The sequence below is a fragment of the Vespa mandarinia genome, unplaced genomic scaffold (genome assembly GCF_050613455.1).
Source record: "Vespa mandarinia isolate Hongniang unplaced genomic scaffold, ASM5061345v1 scaffold_55, whole genome shotgun sequence".
NCBI classification, from domain to species: Eukaryota; Metazoa; Arthropoda; class Insecta; order Hymenoptera; family Vespidae; genus Vespa; species Vespa mandarinia.
The window spans coordinates 588,981-602,032 of NW_028197189.1; positions in this window are offsets into that span (position 1 = coordinate 588,981).

Genomic DNA, 13,052 nt, shown 5'->3' on the forward strand with positions numbered 1-13,052 from the left:
TACTCGGCTAGTTTCAAACCCCATTTGGTCAAACGCGAAGTAGGATCTTTGTGGGATTTTAGCCACACCAGTGGACGATGATCAGTAACTAGCGTAAATTGCCTGCCATATAAGTATGGCCTAAAGTAGTGCACGGCGTAGACTATTGCTAAGAGTTCGCGTTCGATGGTCGAGTAGTTCTTTTCAGCTATATTTAGTAGTCTTGAACAATAAGAGATAGGCAGGTCTTTCCCTATCGGTCCCTGACTAAGCACTCCACCTATAGCATAACCTGACGCATCCGTAGTAACGTTAAATTCCCTACTGAAGTCTGGGTATTGGAGCACAGGTTCCTTGCACAGCGTGTCTCGTAGTGTCACGAATGCCATTTCCTGTGTCTCACCCCACTTAAATGTCACTTCCTTCTTTAATAACTCTGTGAGAGGTCTTGCCAGCTTAGAGAATCCGGGGATGAACCTCCTATAGTATCCCGCGAGTCCCAAGAATTGTCGAACGTTCTTAGCTTTCTTTGGTTGCGGGAATTCTTTTACGGCCCGTAGCTTCTTCGGATCCGGTTTCACACCGTCTTTGCCGATGATGTGACCCAGATAAATAACTTCCTTTTTCAGAAATTCACATTTGTCAGGCTGCAGCTTCAAATTCGCCTTCCTTAGTCTACCTATAAGCTTGTTAAATTTTATCTCGTGCTCATGGAGCGACCTTGCGTATAATACTATGTCGTCCAAGTAGACGAACATTTCTTCGCCTTGAAGACCCGTCAGGACGAGGTCCATGAGCCGTTGGAAGGTGGCTGGAGCATTCTTTAATCCAAACGGCATTCTCGCAAACTCGAAATGCCCGTGAGGTGTCGAGAAGGCGGTCTTGTGGCTATCATCTGGGTGCATTTCGATCTGGTGAAATCCGGACTTTAGGTCGAAGGTAGAGAAGTATTTCGCTGAACCCAGCTGATCGAGTATCTCTGTAATGTTAGGGAGGGGATACGCATCCCCGACAGTCTTCTCATTAAGTCCTCTATAATCAATAACCATTCTCCACTTGGGATTTCCCTTTGAGTCAGCCTTTTTGGGTACTACCCAGATAGGGGAATTGTAAGGAGAGAGGGATGGCCTTATTATATCACTCTCTAACAGTTCTTGTGTCTGTTTATTTATCTCTTCCTTATGTATGGGTGGGAACCTGTACTGTTTGGTATGTATCGGTATCTCATCGGTAGTAATAATTCTATGCGTCAGCATCTGCGTGCTCTCCAGCTGTTCTCCTGGGAGATGAAAGCAGTCTGCGCTGACAGATAAGAGGTCAATGACGCTCTTCCTTTCTTCGTTGTTCAAATGATCTAGACGTAACAGTGCTTCAACCTCCTTTGCCCTATTATTGTTCTCTCGCTTCCTCCGCCTATCTTGATAGTGGTTCTTCTGACAATTCTTGATCGTTCCGACGCATACCGTTATTTCCTCTTTTGATGTTCCTGGTGTATCTCGTATTTTGTCCTGATGTGCTTCGAATGCTTGTAATTCCAGCGTGGGAATCACGATATCCTTATCCTCATTAGTGGTGTTTATCACCCTGAGATAAGCCCGACCCTGGTGATTTTTAACAATGGCTTCCCCCATGTATATTCCCTGTAAGGATTCTATCCGTGGAATGTAACCTTCATCGATTTCGGGATTCTTGACACGGCAATGAAACACCGCACTCGTCCTTGCCGATACGCGCATGAATTGTCTGTCTGTGAAAGGCACTTCCTTGTCCGCGATCCTCATACACTGTTGGGTGTAGCTTACATCAGCACCAACTGTTTTCAGGAACTCACTTCCCAGAATACCGTCCTGCTCGATCGGGAAATTCGATCCCACCACGTAAAACCGTACCTTTTTCCCAAAGAGGTGGGCGGCCAATGAACCCCTCGTTCGAATATGGTCGTCCGTAATGCCACATACCTTTATTACATCGTTGTTGTCGATATAGGAATTCGATTCGACAGCACTTTCTTTGATAATGTTAACTTCTGCGCCAGTGTCAATCATGAATTTGACCTGTCTTCCATGATTCCCGATGTCCATAACTATGGTAGGTGCTTTTGCTGTTGGTTTATAATTTATTGTTGCGACTTGTTTGATTGAGTCGCCTGCGCATTGGATTGTCCGTGAGCGTTTCCCATGGCGGCCCCGCTCCTGTCTGATCTCGACGGGCCGCTTACAGGGTTTCCCTGGTTGCTGGACGTTGAGTGTCTTCTTTCCCTATTAATGGCCCTTGGCGGCGAACTCCGGCGGTCATTGCCTTGGCTATACTGTGGTCTATGTTCCGTCGATTTCCGGCGGCTTCTTGTCCTATCCTCCGGGCTCTGACGGCCCAAATTATACGCGTGGTGTTTATCCCCACTTCTATGTTCACTATCGTACTTAAGTTTCCGGCAATCCTTTAAAATGTGGCCAATTCTCTTACAATAGTAGCAGGTTCGCTGTTCACGTGGGCTAAATGGCCTATTGTTTAAAGCTACATTTAGTACCTGGTCTTTTGACCGAGGAGAGGAAGGCCTTGCGGTGATTTCCGAAAAGGTTGGTGGTCTCCCTCTGATTCGGCAATCCTTTGCCATATGACCGCTCCCCTTACAGATTGTGCAAATAATCTTTCCGCTCGTGATCGCACGTATTTTAGGGGCCTCCCTTGATTCTTCCTTGCTGGTACGAGCTCTGTTTCTCTCTAGGGCCCTACTTATTCTTAGAAGGGCGTTGGCCGCCGTCGTTAAGTCGTGATATCTTTCATGCTTCATCCGTAACTCATATTCCTCCGGCAAGCCATTCTCTAGTGCGTCGAGTACCTCGCACTCAATTCGTCTCCGTTGATGATCTGACAATTCTCCCGATTCCTTAGTTTCCGCCTCGATTATGGCTTGTTTTAATTCCTTTACGCGTTCGGTGTAATCTAAGATCCTTTCCCTGGATTTCATGTAGATATTAGCTAATTGTCCCTTATAATGGCTTGCGGATTTGGCTGGCTGGAAGGCTGCTTTTAGCAAGCCTACCAGTTGTTCTATCGTTTGTAGCTCCTGGTCTTCTGTGACTGAATACGCATGCCCATCTAATTTGGCTCGAATTCTTCGAACTAGCATCGCTTCCACTTCCCCGGAAGGACGTTCAAGGAACAGATCCATAGCCCTCTTGCATGCTCTCGAAAATTGGAGGACCGATATATTGTACCCATCAAAACGCGGGATTGTTTCGGTTATTTCCTTTAGCTTTAATTCTGACCCTGCCATTTGAACTGGTTTCGTTCGAATCGGTCTAGGTTCAAGTTTCTCTTCATCTGTTACACGATTTCTTTTAGGTAAGTCAATGTCGACGATAGATTCCAGATTACTCCTAGATGAATACCAGCTCCCTTCACGTGGTATGGCCGTGGCTATAGGCGTATTTCGCGTCTCATTTATTAACATAGATTCGTGCCGATGGTCTAATTCTTTTGCGCGAAGTTCATTTTCACGTCGTTGAAGATTTATTTCGCGTCTATCTAGATCTATGTCACGTTTTTCTATTTCTAACTCTCGGTTATTCAATTTCGTTTTTTGATCAGTTATTTCGCGAAGATGTGTTTGGATATTTTTCTCCTGTTCTTCAATTTTCATTATTCTCGCTTCTAATTCAGATTCTAACTTTTGCATATCGCATTCTCGTTCCCGCATTTTCTTTTCTAGTTTCTTGATTTTTTGTTCTGTGGCTTTATTTTCCTCCAGACAGAGTAATATCCTTGCTTCCCGTTCGTCCAACTCTCCCTCGCACGCTCTTAATTCCTCCTCCGTGAGGGAGGTCCTTGTAGGAGTACCGGGTTTTTTTGAAGCCGCCATTCTTAGAGTGTTGTTGCGAAAGGTTCTAGCATTAAAATCGAATATGCCAAAAGAAGTAGGTAAATGAAATAGTTAAGTCCCAAGGGAGGCTTTACTATCCCACCGCTGACACCAAAATTTTCTTATGATTTATGTTACGTCCCAGACGGGAGAAAACACAAAAAAAAAGAATTTTTAATTGTGAGCTGCTAATACGGTCAGGTCAAGGACTACCCTTCTACTCCAACCTCGCAGACTCCTCTCGTTTTGGTACAAGGACTCGGGATTGAGAGCAAGTGATTCCTGTTGCTCGAAGAATGGCTGCCGCATAGAAAACCGTCCGCTCCTTTGATGTATATTAGCGCCAATATATTTTTACTGACTTACCACCGCTGCCAAGACTTTCCAACCAATGAATGATATCAGGGGGTTGCCGTATATCCTGGACTGGAATTCGCCCCCTTGGATAGATATTAATTCAAACGCCCTCAGATTCTTTAGATGAATGGATGGGAAGTTCGGTGGACAACGAGATGAATGAGAAGTATCACCACAAATTAACAATAACGATTTAATATATATATATATATCACTGAAAATACACTAAATATACAGTTCGGTAAAACATTTGATTCAAACCATGAATTAGTTATTTGTGCGCGGAACTCGCGATACGCGTAATATTTATTTATTCTAATTTGTAACTAATTTGCAACTTCACCCGAATTAACCAGTAGAAAGAGAGAAGAAAGATTCTTTCGTGATGGCCCTTATACTTGTTTAGCCATACGGTCGCTATCGAAGGCGTAGTTGCCTATGAATCGTATGTCGTAATAATAAAACTACCCAGTAGATATGTCTATAATTCCTAAGTACAATGTTAAGTTGATTTATCTTAAGCGCGGAGCTAAAAGTATTGCTGCTGATCGGATTGAGCGACGGATGAAGACTGGCTGCCGCTCCGCTGGTCTCCCACTTGGTTGACTCCCCAATGATGTTGCTGCGCATGCGCGCCGCTCAGACTTGCCGCCAGCACGCGAGGGTATTGCCCGTGGGAAAGGAGTGGCGTGATGTAGTACAAGCATTCCTTCGTTAATTTTCTGGGAATTGCTGCCAGTCGACGCTTATCACCGGATGTAGTTCCGAGAATTCTTAGCCTCAGGAATGCGGTTATCAGCAGATACATTTCACAGAATTCTCGGTTCCCAGGCGCGGTTATCACCGGATGTAGTTCCTGGAATCCTTAGCCTCTGGAATGCGGTTATCACCGGATGTAATTCCACGAATCCTTAGGCTCTGGAATGCGATTATCACCCGACGTAATTCCAGGAATCCTTAGCTCTGGAATGCGGTTATCACAGGATGTAGTCTAGCCATTCGTGATATGAATGTCTCGGCTTGTCGCTCTATCTTTATTACTTATATTCTAAATATTACAACATTATTATTTTAATAATTATTATTTAATAATGTGTGCCATTATAAGTGTGCGAGGATTTTAATAGTATATAATTATTGTTATTTCTAATTATGATTCTCATCTTAATAATTATGTAATATAAGGTCCCTTACCGCTATTAATCTATTATTAATCTGTTTTTATGCGTGTACGTATATATGTATATATATATACATATATATATATATATTGTTAATTTCTAGATATAAGGTCTTATCTATGTACTTTATTCTGTTTGTTTAACAATTTTTATTTTGACATATGTTCTTTCTTTAATTTATTAAGTGAACCTTATCTAACAATAGTGTTCCCATTTTAATAATAATAGTGAATTATATCTCTTGTTAAAATTTCTGAGGTGCGATTAATTATTATTATGGCGTTACCCACTGTAGATTAACCTACAGAAGATTTCCGAGAGCAGAATTACCGATGTTGGATTATCTAAAGTAGAACTAGAGACAGTATGATTACCGACAGTGGGATTAGCATTTCCGTATCCTATATACTAATGTCTAGAGATGATTGGGTACCACACGTCGTTATACGGCGACGTGACAAGAATGAAGAATAGAACAAGAATATAACGTTTTTACTATGGGTAATTACGAGTTATAACATGAAAATTGTCGAAAAATGTAATCGACATATGCGAATTCCGGTATATGAGAAGATAAATTCGTGAAATCTGTCTAAATACTTGTGCCACAGATTTAAAAATGTTACCAATCGATTCAGAACATTGCATTTCATCAGAACAGACGACAATTTTAGATTGGAATCGAAGTTTTTAACATTGTTTCATTTCGTATATACGATTTTTCGCTTATATACGCGTATCGTCGAAAAACGAAAAATTGAAATCTTGTCCGATTTCATTGATTTTATGTTCTATCGACGCAGAATGAAGAATAGAACAAGAATATAATGTTTTTACTATGTGTAAATACGCGTTATAACATGAAAATTGTCGAAAAATGTAATCGACATATGCGAATTTCGGTATATGTGAAGATAAAATCGTGAAATCTTTCTAAATACTTGTGCCACAGATTTAAAAATGTTACCAATCGATTCAGAACATTGCATTTCATCAGATCAGACGACAATTTTAGATTGGAATCGAAGTTTTTAACATTGTTTCATTTCGTATATACGATTTTTCGCTTATATACGCGTATCGTCGAAAAACGAAAAATTGAAATCTCGTCCGATTTCATTGATTTTATATTCTATCGACGCAGAATGAAGAATATAACAAGAATATAACGTTTTTACTATGTGTAAATACGCGTTATAACATGAAAATTGTCGAAAAATGTAATCGACATATGCGAATTTCGGTATATGTGAAGATAAAATCGTGAAATCTTTCTAAATACTTGTGCCACAGATTTAAAAATGTTACCAATCGATTCAGAACATTGCATTTCATCAGATCAGACGACAATTTTAGATTGGAATCGAAGTTTTTAACATTGTTTCATTTCGTATATACGATTTTTCGCTTATATACGCGTATCGTCGAAAAACGAAAAATTGAAATCTCGTCCGATTTCATTGATTTTATATTCTATCGACGCAGAATGGAGAATATAACAAGAATATATCGTTTTTATTATGTGTAAATACGCGTTATAACATGAAAATTGTCGAAAAATGTAATCGACATATGCGAATTTCGGTATATGTGAAGATAAAATCGTGAAATCTTTCTAAATACTTGTGCCACAGATTTAAAAATGTTACCAATCGATTCAGAACATTGCATTTCATCAGATCAGACGACAATTTTAGATTGGAATCGAAGTTTTTAACATTGTTTCATTTCGTATATACGATTTTTCGCTTATATACGCGTATCGTCGAAAAACGAAAAATTGAAATCTTGTCCGATTTCATTGATTTTATGTTCTATCGACGCAGAATGAAGAATAGAACAAGAATATAACGTTTTTACTATGTGTAAATACGCGTTATAACATGAAAATTGTCGAAAAATGTAATCGACATATGCGAATTTCGGTATATGAGAAGATAAATTCGTGAAATCTTTCTAAATACTTATGCCACAGATTTAAAAATGTTACCAATCGATTCAGAACATTGCATTTCATCAGATCAGACGACAATTTTAGATTGGAATCGAAGTTTTTAACATTGTTTCATTTCGTATATACGATTTTTCGCTTATATACGCGTATCGTCGAAAAACGAAAAATTGAAATCTTGTCCGATTTCATTGATTTTATGTTCTATCGACGCAGAATGAAGAATAGAACAAGAATATAACGTTTTTACTATGTGTAAATACGCGTTATAACATGAAAATTGTCGAAAAATGTAATCGACATATGCGAATTTCGGTATATGTGAAGATAAAATCGTGAAATCTTTCTAAATACTTGTGCCACAGATTTAAAAATGTTACCAATCGATTCAGAACATTGCATTTCATCAGATCAGACGACAATTTTAGATTGGAATCGAAGTTTTTAACATTGTTTCATTTCGTATATACGATTTTTCGCTTATATACGCGTATCGTCGAAAAACGAAAAATTGAAATCTCGTCCGATTTCATTGATTTTATATTCTATCGACGCAGAATGGAGAATATAACAAGAATATATCGTTTTTATTATGTGTAAATACGCGTTATAACATGAAAATTGTCGAAAAATGTAATCGACATATGCGAATTTCGGTATATGTGAAGATAAAATCGTGAAATCTTTCTAAATACTTGTGCCACAGATTTAAAAATGTTACCAATCGATTCAGAACATTGCATTTCATCAGATCAGACGACAATTTTAGATTGGAATCGAAGTTTTTAACATTGTTTCATTTCGTATATACGATTTTTCGCTTATATACGCGTATCGTCGAAAAACGAAAAATTGAAATCTCGTCCGATTTCATTGATTTTATATTCTATCGACGCAGAATGGAGAATATAACAAGAATATATCGTTTTTATTATGTGTAAATACGCGTTATAACATGAAAATTGTCGAAAAATGTAATCGACATATGCGAATTTCGGTATATGTGAAGATAAAATCGTGAAATCTTTCTAAATACTTGTGCCACAGATTTAAAAATGTTACCAATCGATTCAGAACATTGCATTTCATCAGATCAGACGACAATTTTAGATTGGAATCGAAGTTTTTAACATTGTTTCATTTCGTATATACGATTTTTCGCTTATATACGCGTATCGTCGAAAAACGAAAAATTGAAATCTTGTCCGATTTCATTGATTTTATGTTCTATCGACGCAGAATGAAGAATAGAACAAGAATATAACGTTTTTACTATGTGTAAATACGCGTTATAACATGAAAATTGTCGAAAAATGTAATCGACATATGCGAATTTCGGTATATGAGAAGATAAATTCGTGAAATCTTTCTAAATACTTATGCCACAGATTTAAAAATGTTACCAATCGATTCAGAACATTGCATTTCATCAGATCAGACGACAATTTTAGATTGGAATCGAAGTTTTTAACATTGTTTCATTTCGTATATACGATTTTTCGCTTATATACGCGTATCGTCGAAAAACGAAAAATTGAAATCTTGTCCGATTTCATTGATTTTATGTTCTATCGACGCAGAATGAAGAATAGAACAAGAATATAACGTTTTTACTATGTGTAAATACGCGTTATAACATGAAAATTGTCGAAAAATGTAATCGACATATGCGAATTTCGGTATATGTGAAGATAAAATCGTGAAATCTTTCTAAATACTTGTGCCACAGATTTAAAAATGTTACCAATCGATTCAGAACATTGCATTTCATCAGATCAGACGACAATTTTAGATTGGAATCGAAGTTTTTAACATTGTTTCATTTCGTATATACGATTTTTCGCTTATATACGCGTATCGTCGAAAAACGAAAAATTGAAATCTTGTCCGATTTCATTGATTTTATGTTCTATCGACGCAGAATGAAGAATAGAACAAGAATATAACGTTTTTACTATGTGTAAATTCGCGTTATAACTTGAAAATTGTCGAAAAATGTAATCGACATATGCGAATTCCGGTATATGAGAAGATAAATTCGTGAAATCTTTCTAAATACTTGTGCCACAGATTTAAAAATGTTACCAATCGATTCAGAACATTGCATTTCATCAGATCAGACGACAATTTTAGATTGGAATCGAAGTTTTTAACATTGTTTCATTTCGTATATACGATTTTTCGCTTATATACGCGTATCGTCGAAAAACGAAAAATTGAAATCTTGTCCGATTTCATTGATTTTATGTTCTATCGACGCAGAATGAAGAATAGAACAAGAATATAACGTTTTTACTATGTGTAAATACGCGTTATAACATGAAAATTGTCGAAAAATGTAATCGACATATGCGAATTTCGGTATATGTGAAGATAAAATCGTGAAATCTTTCTAAATACTTGTGCCACAGATTTAAAAATGTTACCAATCGATTCAGAACATTGCATTTCATCAGATCAGACGACAATTTTAGATTGGAATCGAAGTTTTTAACATTGTTTCATTTCGTATATACGATTTTTCGCTTATATACGCGTATCGTCGAAAAACGAAAAATTGAAATCTCGTCCGATTTCATTGATTTTATATTCTATCGACGCAGAATGAAGAATAGAACAAGAATATAACGTTTTTACTATGGGTAATTACGAGTTATAACATGAAAATTGTCGAAAAATGTAATCGACATATGCGAATTTCGGTATATGTGAAGATAAAATCGTGAAATCTTTCTAAATACTTGTGCCACAGATTTAAAAATGTTACCAATCGATTCAGAACATTGCATTTCATCAGATCAGACGACAATTTTAGATTGGAATCGAAGTTTTTAACATTGTTTCATTTCGTATATACGATTTTTCGCTTATATACGCGTATCGTCGAAAAACGAAAAATTGAAATCTTGTCCGATTTCATTGATTTTATGTTCTATCGACGCAGAATGAAGAATAGAACAAGAATATAACGTTTTTACTATGGGTAATTACGAGTTATAACATGAAAATTGTCGAAAAATGTAATCGACATATGCGAATTTCGGTATATGTGAAGATAAAATCGTGAAATCTTTCTAAATACTTGTGCCACAGATTTAAAAATGTTACCAATCGATTCAGAACATTGCATTTCATCAGATCAGACGACAATTTTAGATTGGAATCGAAGTTTTTAACATTGTTTCATTTCGTATATACGATTTTTCGCTTATATACGCGTATCGTCGAAAAACGAAAAATTGAAATCTTGTCCGATTTCATTGATTTTATGTTCTATCGACGCAGAATGAAGAATAGAACAAGAATATAACGTTTTTACTATGTGTAAATACGCGTTATAACATGAAAATTGTCGAAAAATGTAATCGACATATGCGAATTTCGGTATATGAGAAGATAAATTCGTGAAATCTTTCTAAATACTTATGCCACAGATTTAAAAATGTTACCAATCGATTCAGAACATTGCATTTCATCAGATCAGACGACAATTTTAGATTGGAATCGAAGTTTTTAACATTGTTTCATTTCGTATATACGATTTTTCGCTTATATACGCGTATCGTCGAAAAACGAAAAATTGAAATCTTGTCCGATTTCATTGATTTTATGTTCTATCGACGCAGAATGAAGAATAGAACAAGAATATAACGTTTTTACTATGTGTAAATACGCGTTATAACATGAAAATTGTCGAAAAATGTAATCGACATATGCGAATTTCGGTATATGTGAAGATAAAATCGTGAAATCTTTCTAAATACTTGTGCCACAGATTTAAAAATGTTACCAATCGATTCAGAACATTGCATTTCATCAGATCAGACGACAATTTTAGATTGGAATCGAAGTTTTTAACATTGTTTCATTTCGTATATACGATTTTTCGCTTATATACGCGTATCGTCGAAAAACGAAAAATTGAAATCTTGTCCGATTTCATTGATTTTATGTTCTATCGACGCAGAATGAAGAATAGAACAAGAATATAACGTTTTTACTATGGGTAAATACGCGTTATAACATGAAAATTGTCGAAAAATGTAATCGACATATGCGAATTTCGGTATATGAGAAGATAAATTCGTGAAATCTTTCTAAATACTTATGCCACAGATTTAAAAATGTTACCAATCGATTCAGAACATTGCATTTCATCAGATCAGACGACAATTTTAGATTGGAATCGAAGTTTTTAACATTGTTTCATTTCGTATATACGATTTTTCGCTTATATACGCGTATCGTCGAAAAACGAAAAATTGAAATCTTGTCCGATTTCATTGATTTTATGTTCTATCGACGCAGAATGAAGAATAGAACAAGAATATAATGTTTTTACTATGTGTAAATACGCGTTATAACATGAAAATTGTCGAAAAATGTAATCGACATATGCGAATTTCGGTATATGTGAAGATAAAATCGTGAAATCTTTCTAAATACTTGTGCCACAGATTTAAAAATGTTACCAATCGATTCAGAACATTGCATTTCATCAGATCAGACGACAATTTTAGATTGGAATCGAAGTTTTTAACATTGTTTCATTTCGTATATACGATTTTTCGCTTATATACGCGTATCGTCGAAAAACGAAAAATTGAAATCTCGTCCGATTTCATTGATTTTATATTCTATCGACGCAGAATGAAGAATAGAACAAGAATATAACGTTTTTACTATGGGTAAATACGCGTTATAACATGAAAATTGTCGAAAAATGTAATCGACATATGCGAATTTCGGTATATGTGAAGATAAAATCGTGAAATCTTTCTAAATACTTGTGCCACAGATTTAAAAATGTTACCAATCGATTCAGAACATTGCATTTCATCAGATCAGACGACAATTTTAGATTGGAATCGAAGTTTTTAACATTGTTTCATTTCGTATATACGATTTTTCGCTTATATACGCGTATCGTCGAAAAACGAAAAATTGAAATCTTGTCCGATTTCATTGATTTTATGTTCTATCGACGCAGAATGAAGAATAGAACAAGAATATAACGTTTTTACTATGTGTAAATACGCGTTATAACATGAAAATTGTCGAAAAATGTAATCGACATATGCGAATTTCGGTATATGTGAAGATAAAATCGTGAAATCTTTCTAAATACTTGTGCCACAGATTTAAAAATGTTACCAATCGATTCAGAACATTGCATTTCATCAGATCAGACGACAATTTTAGATTGGAATCGAAGTTTTTAACATTGTTTCATTTCGTATATACGATTTTTCGCTTATATACGCGTATCGTCGAAAAACGAAAAATTGAAATCTCGTCCGATTTCATTGATTTTATATTCTATCGACGCAGAATGAAGAATAGAACAAGAATATAACGTTTTTACTATGGGTAATTACGAGTTATAACATGAAAATTGTCGAAAAATGTAATCGACATATGCGAATTTCGGTATATGTGAAGATAAAATCGTGAAATCTTTCTAAATACTTGTGCCACAGATTTAAAAATGTTACCAATCGATTCAGAACATTGCATTTCATCAGATCAGACGACAATTTTAGATTGGAATCGAAGTTTTTAACATTGTTTCATTTCGTATATACGATTTTTCGCTTTTATACGCGTATCGTCGAAAAACGAAAAATTGAAATCTCGTCCGATTTCATTGATTTTATATTCTATCGACGCAGAATGAAGAATAGAACAAGAATATAACGTTTTTACTATGGGTAAATACGCG